The sequence below is a fragment of the Mercenaria mercenaria genome, chromosome 14 (genome assembly GCF_021730395.1).
Source record: "Mercenaria mercenaria strain notata chromosome 14, MADL_Memer_1, whole genome shotgun sequence".
NCBI classification, from domain to species: Eukaryota; Metazoa; Mollusca; class Bivalvia; order Venerida; family Veneridae; genus Mercenaria; species Mercenaria mercenaria.
Window position 1 is genome coordinate 43,521,875 of NC_069374.1, and position 11,603 is coordinate 43,533,477.

Sequence of the window (11,603 nt, forward strand, 5' to 3'; positions counted from 1 at the left end):
ATAAATGGCCAAATCTGATGTCCAGCGTGGTTTAGTACCCTTAGCAATCCCTATAAAACCGATTTTGAACATGCCTGAATTATATTGAACCCGTACTTACTTGTTATTTTTTCAAAACAGGAATCAATACTTGCCAGGAGATGTCGCAATTCGTAAGGTGGCAGTGGTGCGAATAACTGAAAGCGTAAGCTTCCCCTGATGAAGCCCAAATCGATCACAGAGTATGTGAAAAAAACTCAACTATAATAAGAGTTAGAAAAATCTGTTTCTTTAACATGTAATAATACGTACCATTACTACTCAGGACGAAAGAAATGTAAAAAATAACAATGGCTATTCAGTAACATAATTAAAACCGTATTATAGTGTTTACCATGCGTATAACTATTCTAGTTTGATCTTTGGTTGTCACTTCCGTGCCCGGGTTGTAGTTCCCATAAGATCCAAATTTTCACTGGTAGTGGCATATGTTCATCAATCATCCTAGCCATCCTCTGCCGGCTAAGATCAGGATAAAAAAATCGTTGCTCCAAGTCGCAGAATACTGCCGGTGAAGTCATCGTGAGATTTTCAGATTCCTTGCCATAAATACTGCAAGACGAAACGTTACGCATCACACCCCAGAATCCTGCTTACATACTAAGCTCACTGAACGGTTGCTAACAGATGATCATGTCGAAGAATTAATATAGACTGAACATGTTATCCTCTATAAATATGGACTCTTAATATTATTTGATTATATGTAGATAACAGGGGTAATTAACCATTGCAGCGAGCGAACTTTCACAAATTTGAAATTCTGCATAAATATACATTGTCCATGGGCGGATCCAGCTGGGTGAGTGGGGTCCGTACCCCCTAGAATTTTTAAAGTTAATGGTGAAAACTTCTAAAGCTGCTCTCTCACAGTTGAACAAACTGTACAAAAGTCATATTATAACGCACTGCGGCTGCGGACACCGTGAATCCAGAATTTCAAATTTGTGACAGTTCGTACACAGACACTTGGGGTCAGCACCCTTCCCCATCACAAGTGTCTGTGAGGTCGCATAGGTCTAGAGCTACTACATTTATTTTTCATATTGCTTTTTTCTTGCATTTTGACGAAAAACAGAACAACACTTGAAAACAAAAATATCCGTTTTCTTACTTTATCCCAGATAGTTTTTAGTCCATTTGTTATGTACTTATCAGGATTATCTAGGTTTAACAGTCTAATTATCCTACACCACTCTCTCCTATAGCCAGTTTATTAGCTCATCTGTAAATACTCCTAGGGGTTCACTGCAGTTTTTAAATATGCCCTGGAACGACCACGTGACACTCCTCGTTAAATCTAAAAGAAATTAGTGTGCGATCCTGGAAATGAGAAATCACCAAGATTTCTTTATAAAATTTTAAATAAGAATGTTTTCTTTAACATTAAAAGAATGTCATTTTTGCCCATTGTAAGTTCTTATCAAATGATTTAAATTCTCCCTGATTGACAGACTATAAGGTGGATTTATTTTTACAAAAGGAGTTAAACTTTTTTATACAATACAAGTGGCCGTTTATATATCTAAAAACAAGCTAACCTTGTAGATATCATTTCTAAACCCACCAATGGTTTTACCACAGTACTACATATATTCATAATGAACATAACGGTCCATATTTTAGCGGGATAACACTTTCATTCTATATCAATTCTCGACATGATCCTCTGTTAGTAATAATACTGAAACCCGATACTAATTCTTGTAACTCATAAGTTTGCGAGTGCCAACTGATCACAACGGATTGTCCTTTCCTTTTGCCTATTCGATCTCGGTACAATTATTACGCGGGCACTGCTGCCATAAGCTATGGCAGACTGAATTTACTTCTTGCCTAAAGATAAACATCAATGAACAAGTGGCAGAGCCGCCATCGAAATCCTTGACCCTCCGATCCTATGTCGAACTCATAGATCCTCACGGCCGAGAATCGTAGTAAAACAAATATACCACTGTTGTTATTGGCATCTTTACTATCATTGGACAACAATTTCATTTCTTTTTTGCTCTGCTTGTACATAACAGAAACATACACTGCGGCACAGCATACAAAAATTTAGAACAAGTGTTCAGTTACATTTTGAGAACACATAGTATATATATGTTTATATCAAGAAAACTCTTTGACTATTTTGCACAGGAACATACCCATATATCGTACGATGATAAAAAAGAGACAGTTTTGATGATAACGGAATTATTTCAGTAACCGGCAAATATAAAATATCTAAAAACAGTATTTTTGCTGTACTCTCATTCAAATTTCTACCACAGTTGTAAACAATCATCAATCTAAAACTGGAAAAGTGTAAACAACTGACACAGCGACTCTGTTATTTAAGGCGCTTTATAAAATTCTGCTGCGATAGTTTATGTCACTACGGGTTCGAATCCCAGCGCCGACATGCATTGTTTTATTAATCTAACTTTTTAAACGCAAAATATAATGTTGCGATGTAAGTAATGTGCCAAAATACTATTTTTTTATGCACAAATTTTATTGTTTGTGTATTTTTTTATTTACCATTCACATTTTTACCAGGAAAATGGTTTTACGATGAACTAAACCTTTAAGTTTCAGTCACACTACACCGTATAGCGTTAACGGACGTCCAACGTATAGCAAATTTTCCATCCGTTCCGTTCCGTCTCGCATGCTTTTCTTTTCCGTTTTTTCATGCAGAGCGGCTGCGCTTCTTGTCCGGCGACTTCGTTCCATCCCGGTGTGAAAGTGTGGAGGCAGGTTCATTTAGAACGTACGCCCCCAACAATGTTGTCCGTTTAGATGTACGGTAGCAATGCGCTGATATGCGTTTTGATTCGTTACTCGTGCGTTCTCTGTGCGTTTTTTGTTCGTTACTCGTGCGTTCCACTATCCTAACTTGTCCCGTTCACTATCCGATCTTGTCCTGATGGACCAGATTCAGGCCGGACTACTACCGGTCATGCAACGGATGAACGTAAGTCTGTTCAAAACGACGATAACTGTGACCATAACGTTTTGGTCAGTTTCTCATACGTTGGCTTACGTTTTTACGCGGTACAAATCCGTTACCAGTACGGTGATATCCGTTAACTGAACGTTGTTCGTCCTATATATGTGCTTTAATCTTGCGGTCATTGTGTGTTTTATGCGCCCAAATGCACCTATCGCGAGAGCACCGAACTGCAGCGGAAGATGCCGTTCGTCACCGGATAACTTTCTGCCGCAATATTTCTATACGTTTGGCGTCCGTTAACGCTTTACGGTGTAGTGTGACTGACACATTAGGAATGTACCTTTAGTTTGTTAACGCAAATCGTCCACCATGAATTGGCGTGTGCCAGACCTACTAGATTATTATAGTATGTCGAGAACCAGACTATCATTACCGGTGTCTGGGCATATTTTATTTTATCTCAGGGCGTTCATGGAAGTTTTTATGAAAATTTAGCAAAAAACAAATTTTAAAAAATAGTCAAAAAACCATGATTTTCTGTTATTTTTCTCCGGACCACACGATTCAGTTGTCGAATTCTCAATTTTGCACTCCTGTCCACCAAAGTATTAAGATTTTTATTTATATTCAATCTTGTAATATATTGAAAGCAAGACGAAAAAGTTCCCTACACCTGATTCTTATTTTTCTATCATTAACAATGTCGATGGTATTCTCAGACATGATCGCACACCAATCCCACATGTAGGATAAACTAAAAAGAACAAATTGCTACTTTTTACCATGGAGGCTGATAGTGTTTACCATTAGTACTAGGATGTCTGTGTGGTTGTGAATGTCGTGTCCGGGCTTTAGTTCCATAGATGATCACAAAGATTTTCAACTGGCTTGGTGCAAATGTTCATCAATCATCATAGCCATACCCCTGCCTGTCATAGATCAGTATAAAAATAACGTTGGCAACAAGTCCGCAACATAATGCCGTAAAGTCATCGTGAGATTTTCAGATTCCCTTGCCAATCAATACTGCAAAGAGTAAACGTTACGCGTTACACCCCATATATCTGCTTACATACTAAGGTCACATTTGCTTAAACTATAAGAACGGTTTTTACATTGTTACTAAATTAGGCATGTTTATTTTTTAACATTTCTTTCGCCATCCTGAGTATAATAGTACAATATCATTACAGTTAAGAAACAGATTTTTTTAACTCGTATTGTAAGATGACTATTTTTTTACATACCTGTTGTTCGATTTGCGATTCATTAGTGGGAAGCGTAATCTTTCAGTTATACGCAACCAACTACACTAGCCGATTTGCGATAAAAAACATCTTCCGGCAAGTATATAATTCCGATACTTATTCGCGAATGAAAAAAATACAAGTCACGTACGGTTTAATATAATTCAGACATTTTCAAAGCTTAGTTTTATACAAACTTTGCTAAAGCTAGTTAATCATGCTGAATAAAATGATTATGGAACTGCATCTGTGCAGACACTTATTACTTATTCTTTCACAAATAAGTAATAAGTAACGTACGGGTGTAATACAATTCAGACATGTTCAGAACCAAATTTATATGACTTGTTATAGCTTACCTAAATCATACTCTACATAATTGTGTTCGATTTGCGAATTCATCTTGTGATAAGTTTTCTTCTGTGACTTATTTCGCGGCCGAATACGTAAAAATAACTAGAGTATAAACGTGCGGGTTCATATAATTTCAGGACATGGTTCCAAAAATCGGTTTAATAGGGACCTTGCTGAGAGGATAGTCAAATCATTGCTGAACATTTAAAAGATTTTTGGCACTGGGCATCTACGGCTAGTGCCATGTTTTACTTTTTTCGTTGCGCAAAGGAGAAGTTAATTAAGTAACGTTTGGGGTAATATAATTACGGAACATGTTCAGAACCAATTGTATATGTACTTGGATATAGCTTACTCAATCACTCTCGACTTAAGTATGTTTCGATTGCGGAACTTCTCTTGTGGTAATTCTTCTGTTACTTATTCGCGGACGAATTAGTAACAAGTAAACGTGCGGTTTATCTTTATTTTTCAGACATGTTTCAAAATTGGTTTTTATTTGGACCTTCTTTGGGAGCTAGTTCAATCATTGCTGAACATTAAGATTTTGGGAACTTGCAACTAGTGCAAAATGGGCTGTTATACTTATTCGTTCACAGAATAAATGAATAAGTAAAGTACAGGGGGGTTTATATTATTAGGGTGGACATGTTTTCAGAAACCCTAATTTTATATGGGGAGACTTCTTATCGGCTTTAATCAATTACACTCCGACATAATTGTTGTGTCCATTTGCGGGACTTCATCTTGTGGTAATTCTTCTGTTACTTATTCGCGGCCGAATAAAGTAACAGAAATTGTGGGTTTCAATATAATTCAGGGGGGGACGGGGTTCAAAAACGGTTTTTTTTATAGAAAATTGGCTGGGAAGCTTTAGTCAATTTCATTTTGCTGAACATAAGATTTGCGCAGGCAATTTCAGTGCTATGCATTGTTTTCCCACTTTATTGTGCACAAATAAAGTAATTAAGTTTAAAAACGTAAATTTGGCGTTTTATATAATTTCAGGACATGTACGATAAACACCCAAATTTATATGAACTTGTTATAAGCTACTCAATCAACACTCGGGGGACTAAAGCATGTTCGATATATGACTTCATCTTGTGGGTAATCTTTTTCTGTTACTTATTCGGCCGGGCCGAATAAGGGAAACAACGTATAAACGTCGGCGGGGTTCAAAATTAATTCAGACATGTTCAAAAAAAGCGGTTTCTTATAGGGGGGAAATTGTTTGGGGAGTTACTTTAATTTTCATGCTGAAACATATGATTGGCACCTGCATCTAGTGCTTAGTGCATGTTTTACTTATTTCGTGCCACAAATAAGTTTAATTAAGTTACGTAATGGGTTTAATATTAAATTTCAGGACATGTTCTGAAACAACAATACAAATTTATTGACTTGTTATACGCTTTACTTCAATCACACTCGGACCATTTTTAAATGTATGTTTTAATTTTGCGGAGTTCATCTTGTGGTAATTCTTCTGGTTACTTATTAGCGGACCGAATAGTAAAACCAGAAAAACTTGCGGGTTCCAATATTCATTCAGGAACATGTTCAAATCGGTGTTAGAGGACTTGTTGAGGGTTATTCAATCCAGTGGAACATAAGATTTGGCACTGCATCTAGTGGCAAAAGTGCCTTGTTTTACTTATTTCGTGCACAAATTAAGTATCTAAAGTGAAAAGTACGGGGGAGTTTTAATAGTAATAACAGGGAATGTTCAGAAAACCAAATTTAGTTACTATGAACTTGCTATAGCTTATCTCAAAATCATTACTCTACTATATTGTATGTTCGATTTGCGACTCTCATTTGTGGATAATTCTTTTCTGTTACTTTTATCGCGACCGAAATAAGTAATATCAAGTAAAACGTGCGGGTTTCCCAAACTATTATTTTCAGATATGTTCAAAATCGGTTTTATTTTATGGAAAAAATTGTTGGGAGCTAGTCTAATCATGCTGAAAAAAACAGAGATTTGGCTACTGCAATCTAGTGCTAAATGCATGTTTTACTTATTCGTGCACAAATAATGTAATATGTAAAACGTATGAGTTTCAATATAATTCAGGGAACCTGTTCAAGAACCATATTTATATGGGGACTTGGTATAGCTTACCTCCCCAAGCCAACACTCGGCATAAAGTATTGTTCGATTTGCGGGACTTCATCTTGTGGTAAATTTGCTGTTTACGTTATTCCGCGGCCCGAATACGTAACAAGAAACTTGCTGGATTCAATATAATTATAGGACATGGTTCCAAAAAATCTTGTTTTTATAGGACTTGATGAGGGGTGGTCATCCGGTGAACAATTTAGATTTGGACTGCATTCTTGTGCAAATTGCAGGTTGTACTTATTTCGTGCAACATATAAGTATTACTGTAAAAACGGACGGGTTTAATATAATTTTCCTGGGGGGGGGACATGTTTTTTTCAGATTACCGCATTTTTATATGGACTTTGTGCTATAGCGTACTCCAATCCACACTCGGACATAAGTATGTTCGATTTGGCGGGTTTCATCTTTGGTAATTCTTCTGTTAACTTTTTTCGCGGGCCGGCAAAAAGGAAACTAGAAAACTTATGGGTTCAAAATTATAAATTTCCAGAATTGTTTAAAATCGGGTCTTATAAAGGGGGGACTTGTTTGAGGGTAATTCAATTCCGGGAATTGAACAATTAGGATTTGGCCACTGCATTCTTAGTGCTAATTGGGCATGTTTTACTTATTCGTGCACAAATAAGTAATAAAGTAACGTTTTACGTGTTTAATATCAATTCAGACATGTGCAGAAAAACCAAACTTTATTATGACGTGCTAGAGCTTACCTCAATCACACCTCGGACATAAGGTATTGTTCGATTTGCGGATTTCATCTTGTGGTTAATTTCTTCTGTGACTTATTCGCGGGCCGCAATAAGTAGCTAGAAAATTGGGCGGGGATCAAATTACTTTCAGGGACATGTTTTAAAAATCGGGTCTTTCGACTTGTGAGGGTAATTCATTCCGGGGCTGAATAAATGAAATTTGGGCACTGCATTGCTATGCAAAATGCCATGGTTTTACTTAATTCCCTGCAAAATAAGTTATTAAGTTAAAGTACGGTTTTTATTATAAGTTCAGGGACATGGTTCAGAAAACCCAAATTTATTGACTTGCTATTGGCTTATCTTCAATCCACACTTCGACGTAAGTTATGTTCGATTTTGGGGGACTTATTTCTTGTTGGGAATCTTCATGTTACTTTTTCGCGACGTATTAAGTAACTACAGTAAGCTGCGGGTTGCTATATTATTCAGACATGTTTCAAATTCGGTTGATAGGAAATTGGTTGGGGAGCTAGTCAATTCATGCTGATACATTAAAGAGATTTTTGGGCACTGCATCTAGTTTGACTAGTGCATGTTTTTACGTGTTTTCGTTCAAAAGAAGTAATAAGTAAAAAAAACCGTATGGGCTTGAATTAAATTTCAGGGTCATGTTTCAGAACCCAAATTTATTGGACTTGTTATTAGGCTTTAAACTCAATTCACAATCGAACTTAAGTATGTTCGATTGCGGCTTCATCTTGTGGTAATTCTTCTGTTTCTTATTCGCGGTCGGGGGGGGGGGGGAATAAGTTAACAAGAATCCTTGCGGGTTTTCATTATAATTCAGGACAGGTTCATAATCCTGATTTAATAGGGACATGTTGGGGTTATTCAATCCGGCTTGAAAATCATAAGATTTTGGGCCTGCATCTATGCAAATGGCATGTTTGTACTTATTTCGTGCCACAAAGAAAGGTAATAAGCTAAAGTACGGGTTTTTAATATTTAACTGCAGGGACTTGTTTCAAGAACCGGATTTATGACTTGCTATAGGCTTTAACTTCAAAATCCACACTTCGGACATAAGTATGTTCAATTTGGCGACTTCATTCTGTGGTAATTTCTTCTGTAATTATCGCGGGGCCGTAATTAAGTATAACAACAAAAGTAACTTTGCGGGCTCAAATATTATTCAGGACATGTTTTTCAACGGGTTTGATAGGACTGTTTGGGTATGTAGTCAATTCATGTGAATACATAAGATTTTGGGGGACTGCATTCGTAGTGGAGAAATGCATGTTTTTACTTTTCGTGCAACAAATAAATAGTTATATAGTAAAACGTACGGGTTTAAATAATTAATTCAGACATGTTCAGAACTAAATATTGATATGGAAACTTGGTATAGCTTTACTCATTCACAACTGGGACTAAGTTTTGTTTTCGATTGCGACTTATCTTGTGGTTACATTCGTTCTGTTAACTTGTTCCCGCGGGGACGATAAGTACACCAAGCAAAACTTACGGGTTCCAATATAATTCAGCATGGTCAAAATCTGTTTTTAGGGACTTGGGTTGGGGTTGGGTCAATCGCGCCCGGATAAATAAGATTTGCCACTGTAATCCTAGTGGCAAATGCCTGTTTTTATTATTCATGCACGAATAAAAGTTAAATAAGTTACGTATGAAGTTTTATATTAATTTTTCAGGACATGGTCAGAACCAAATGTTATATGGACTTGTTATTGCTTACTCATTCACTCTCGGACCAAAGTATGTTTGTTTTTGCGGACTTTCATCTTGTGGTCATTTTGCTGTTTATTATTCAGCGTGCCGAATTAAGTCACAAGAAACTTGCTGGTGCAATTTAATTTCAGGAAACAGTACAAAGCGTTGTATAGGATTGGTTGGGAGCTTGTCCATTCCAGCTGGGATAAAACATATGATTTTGGCTACAGCAAGCTAGTGCAAAAATGCTTGTTTTACTTATTCGTGCACAAATAAAGTAAATAGGTGACGTATGGGTTTAATTATAATAGGAACATGTTCAGAACTAAAATATGCTTATATGATTTGTTATTAGGGGTTACTCAATCACCACTCGACATAAGGTATTGTTCGATTTGCGGGACTTCATCTTGTCGGTTTAATTCTTCTGTTATTATTCGCGGCCGAAAATAAGTAACAAGAAACCTTGGCGGGTTTTTTTCATTTATAATTCAGGAATGTTCAAATCAGGATTTAAAGGGACTTGGTTGGGAGGGTTAGTGTCAATCAATGCTGTACATAAGATTTGGCCTACATTCTGGTGGTTTGTATATGTTTTTACTTATTAGTTGCACAAATATAAGTAATATGGAAAACGTACGGGTTGAATCTAATTTTCCTGGGAACATGTTTCAGGAAGTCATTTTAAAATGGACTTTTATAGCTGACCGGAATCAGATCAAAACTTAAGTGTGTTGGGTTACGGCAATTAATCTTGGTGGTAATTCATCTGTTTACTCATTCGCGGGCCGAATAAAGTAAAACAAGTAACGTGGCGGGTTTCAATATAATTTCAGGGACATGTTCATTTTTGTTTTCTTGGGACCTTGTAAGGGGTTATTCAAATCATGGCTGACATAAGATTTGGAACTACGTCTGGTGCTAGTATTATGTTTTTACTTATTTTAGGTGTACAAATGAAGTAATAAGGTAACGTACGGTTTTTGGAATATTGGTTTCAGGAAACCTGTTCAGATCCAAAATTTTTATGGACTTGTTTTATAGCTATCGAAATCTTCTCTCCATAAGTCGGTTTCGATTTTAGGTATTTCATGTGGTGGTTTTTCATTATGGTTACTTATTGGCGGACGAATAAATAACAAGTAAACGTGCGGGTTCAATTTAATTTCCGACATGTTCAACGTAAACGGTTTTTATAGGGACTAGCTCCTAAAAATTGATACTGATCTAAAGAGTTTGGACTGCATGGGTGGCATGTTAAAAATTCTTTATGGGACTTTTTTAGGTTATATATAATTACTTAGTTCATGGTTCAACATAAGTTGTGTTCTTGGTCTTCCAATATGTCAGAGAAGGTCTAACTGAAACAATCAAAGCGAGGGGGCCTATTCAGCTAAGGCAAATAATCCTGTAACGTTAAAATATACCATTTAAATCTCCAATGGGCTAGCTGTGCAGGGACCGACATTTTCCTCTCAATTAATTGGGGCTGCTGTTTGACGTTATCTTGGCCATATGTTTTTATAATTTACTAATCATGGGCAAAAAAAAACAGGTCACATAAATTTTACTAGGACGTCTTGATATTAGGGAATTTGTTTTTATTATTTTTTTCGGTGAATTATCAAAATTTATATTACTTCTTTTGTTTATTTCTAACAGATGGATAAATATTTATTTTTTGTATTAAATCAATTATATCTTGAACAAAAATGTATCTAGGGACATATTTAAATTTTTCGAGGGATGTTTTTTTTAATTTAATTTACGTGTACAATAAAAGAATTCTATAAAAAATTTAGTATTTGTCTCTACCTGTTTTACACCGAGGGTTTTATAGTTTTACTACTTCCATCCGTCGTTCTGTCCCTGCTTTTAATACGAAATGGGTTTAGTGCTTATTGTTATATCCGGAGGGACAATACTATCTCAGTATCCTAATTCTTATTATGTGACTTAAAACTTTCAGTTCAGGTGGGACTTATATAAGTCCGCCCGCCAGACGTGTACGTTAAAAATTATTTCAATAAGTGTTACAAACAAAATGGGGATAATGCAATAAAGCTTGAAACACTTGTTTTGATGTATAAACTGTTTACATTATATTAATAAAATCAGGATGATAAAATGCATGGAACCGTTTGTTTTTTGGCCTAGTTTTATGCAAATGTTGAAAACTTATATCTGAAAATGGATTTTACGGTTCCTTTTGCCTTAATTGACAGTTCTTTTTCAAATGGGATGGGATGAGTGAAGGTCGGTGGATTTCACGAATGAGGCCAGTGCTATCTTTTTAGATTATATAACATGATTGTTTTTCTTTTTGTAAAGGTTCCAATTAAACACTTAGGAAATGAACTTACAGCTCATTATTTGTTGTGAATAGTTTAAAGATTTAAAACTCATGTTTCTTATTTACTATACACCATGTTAACCATTATCTTTTTTGTGACATTTTTACTTGTTTCTAC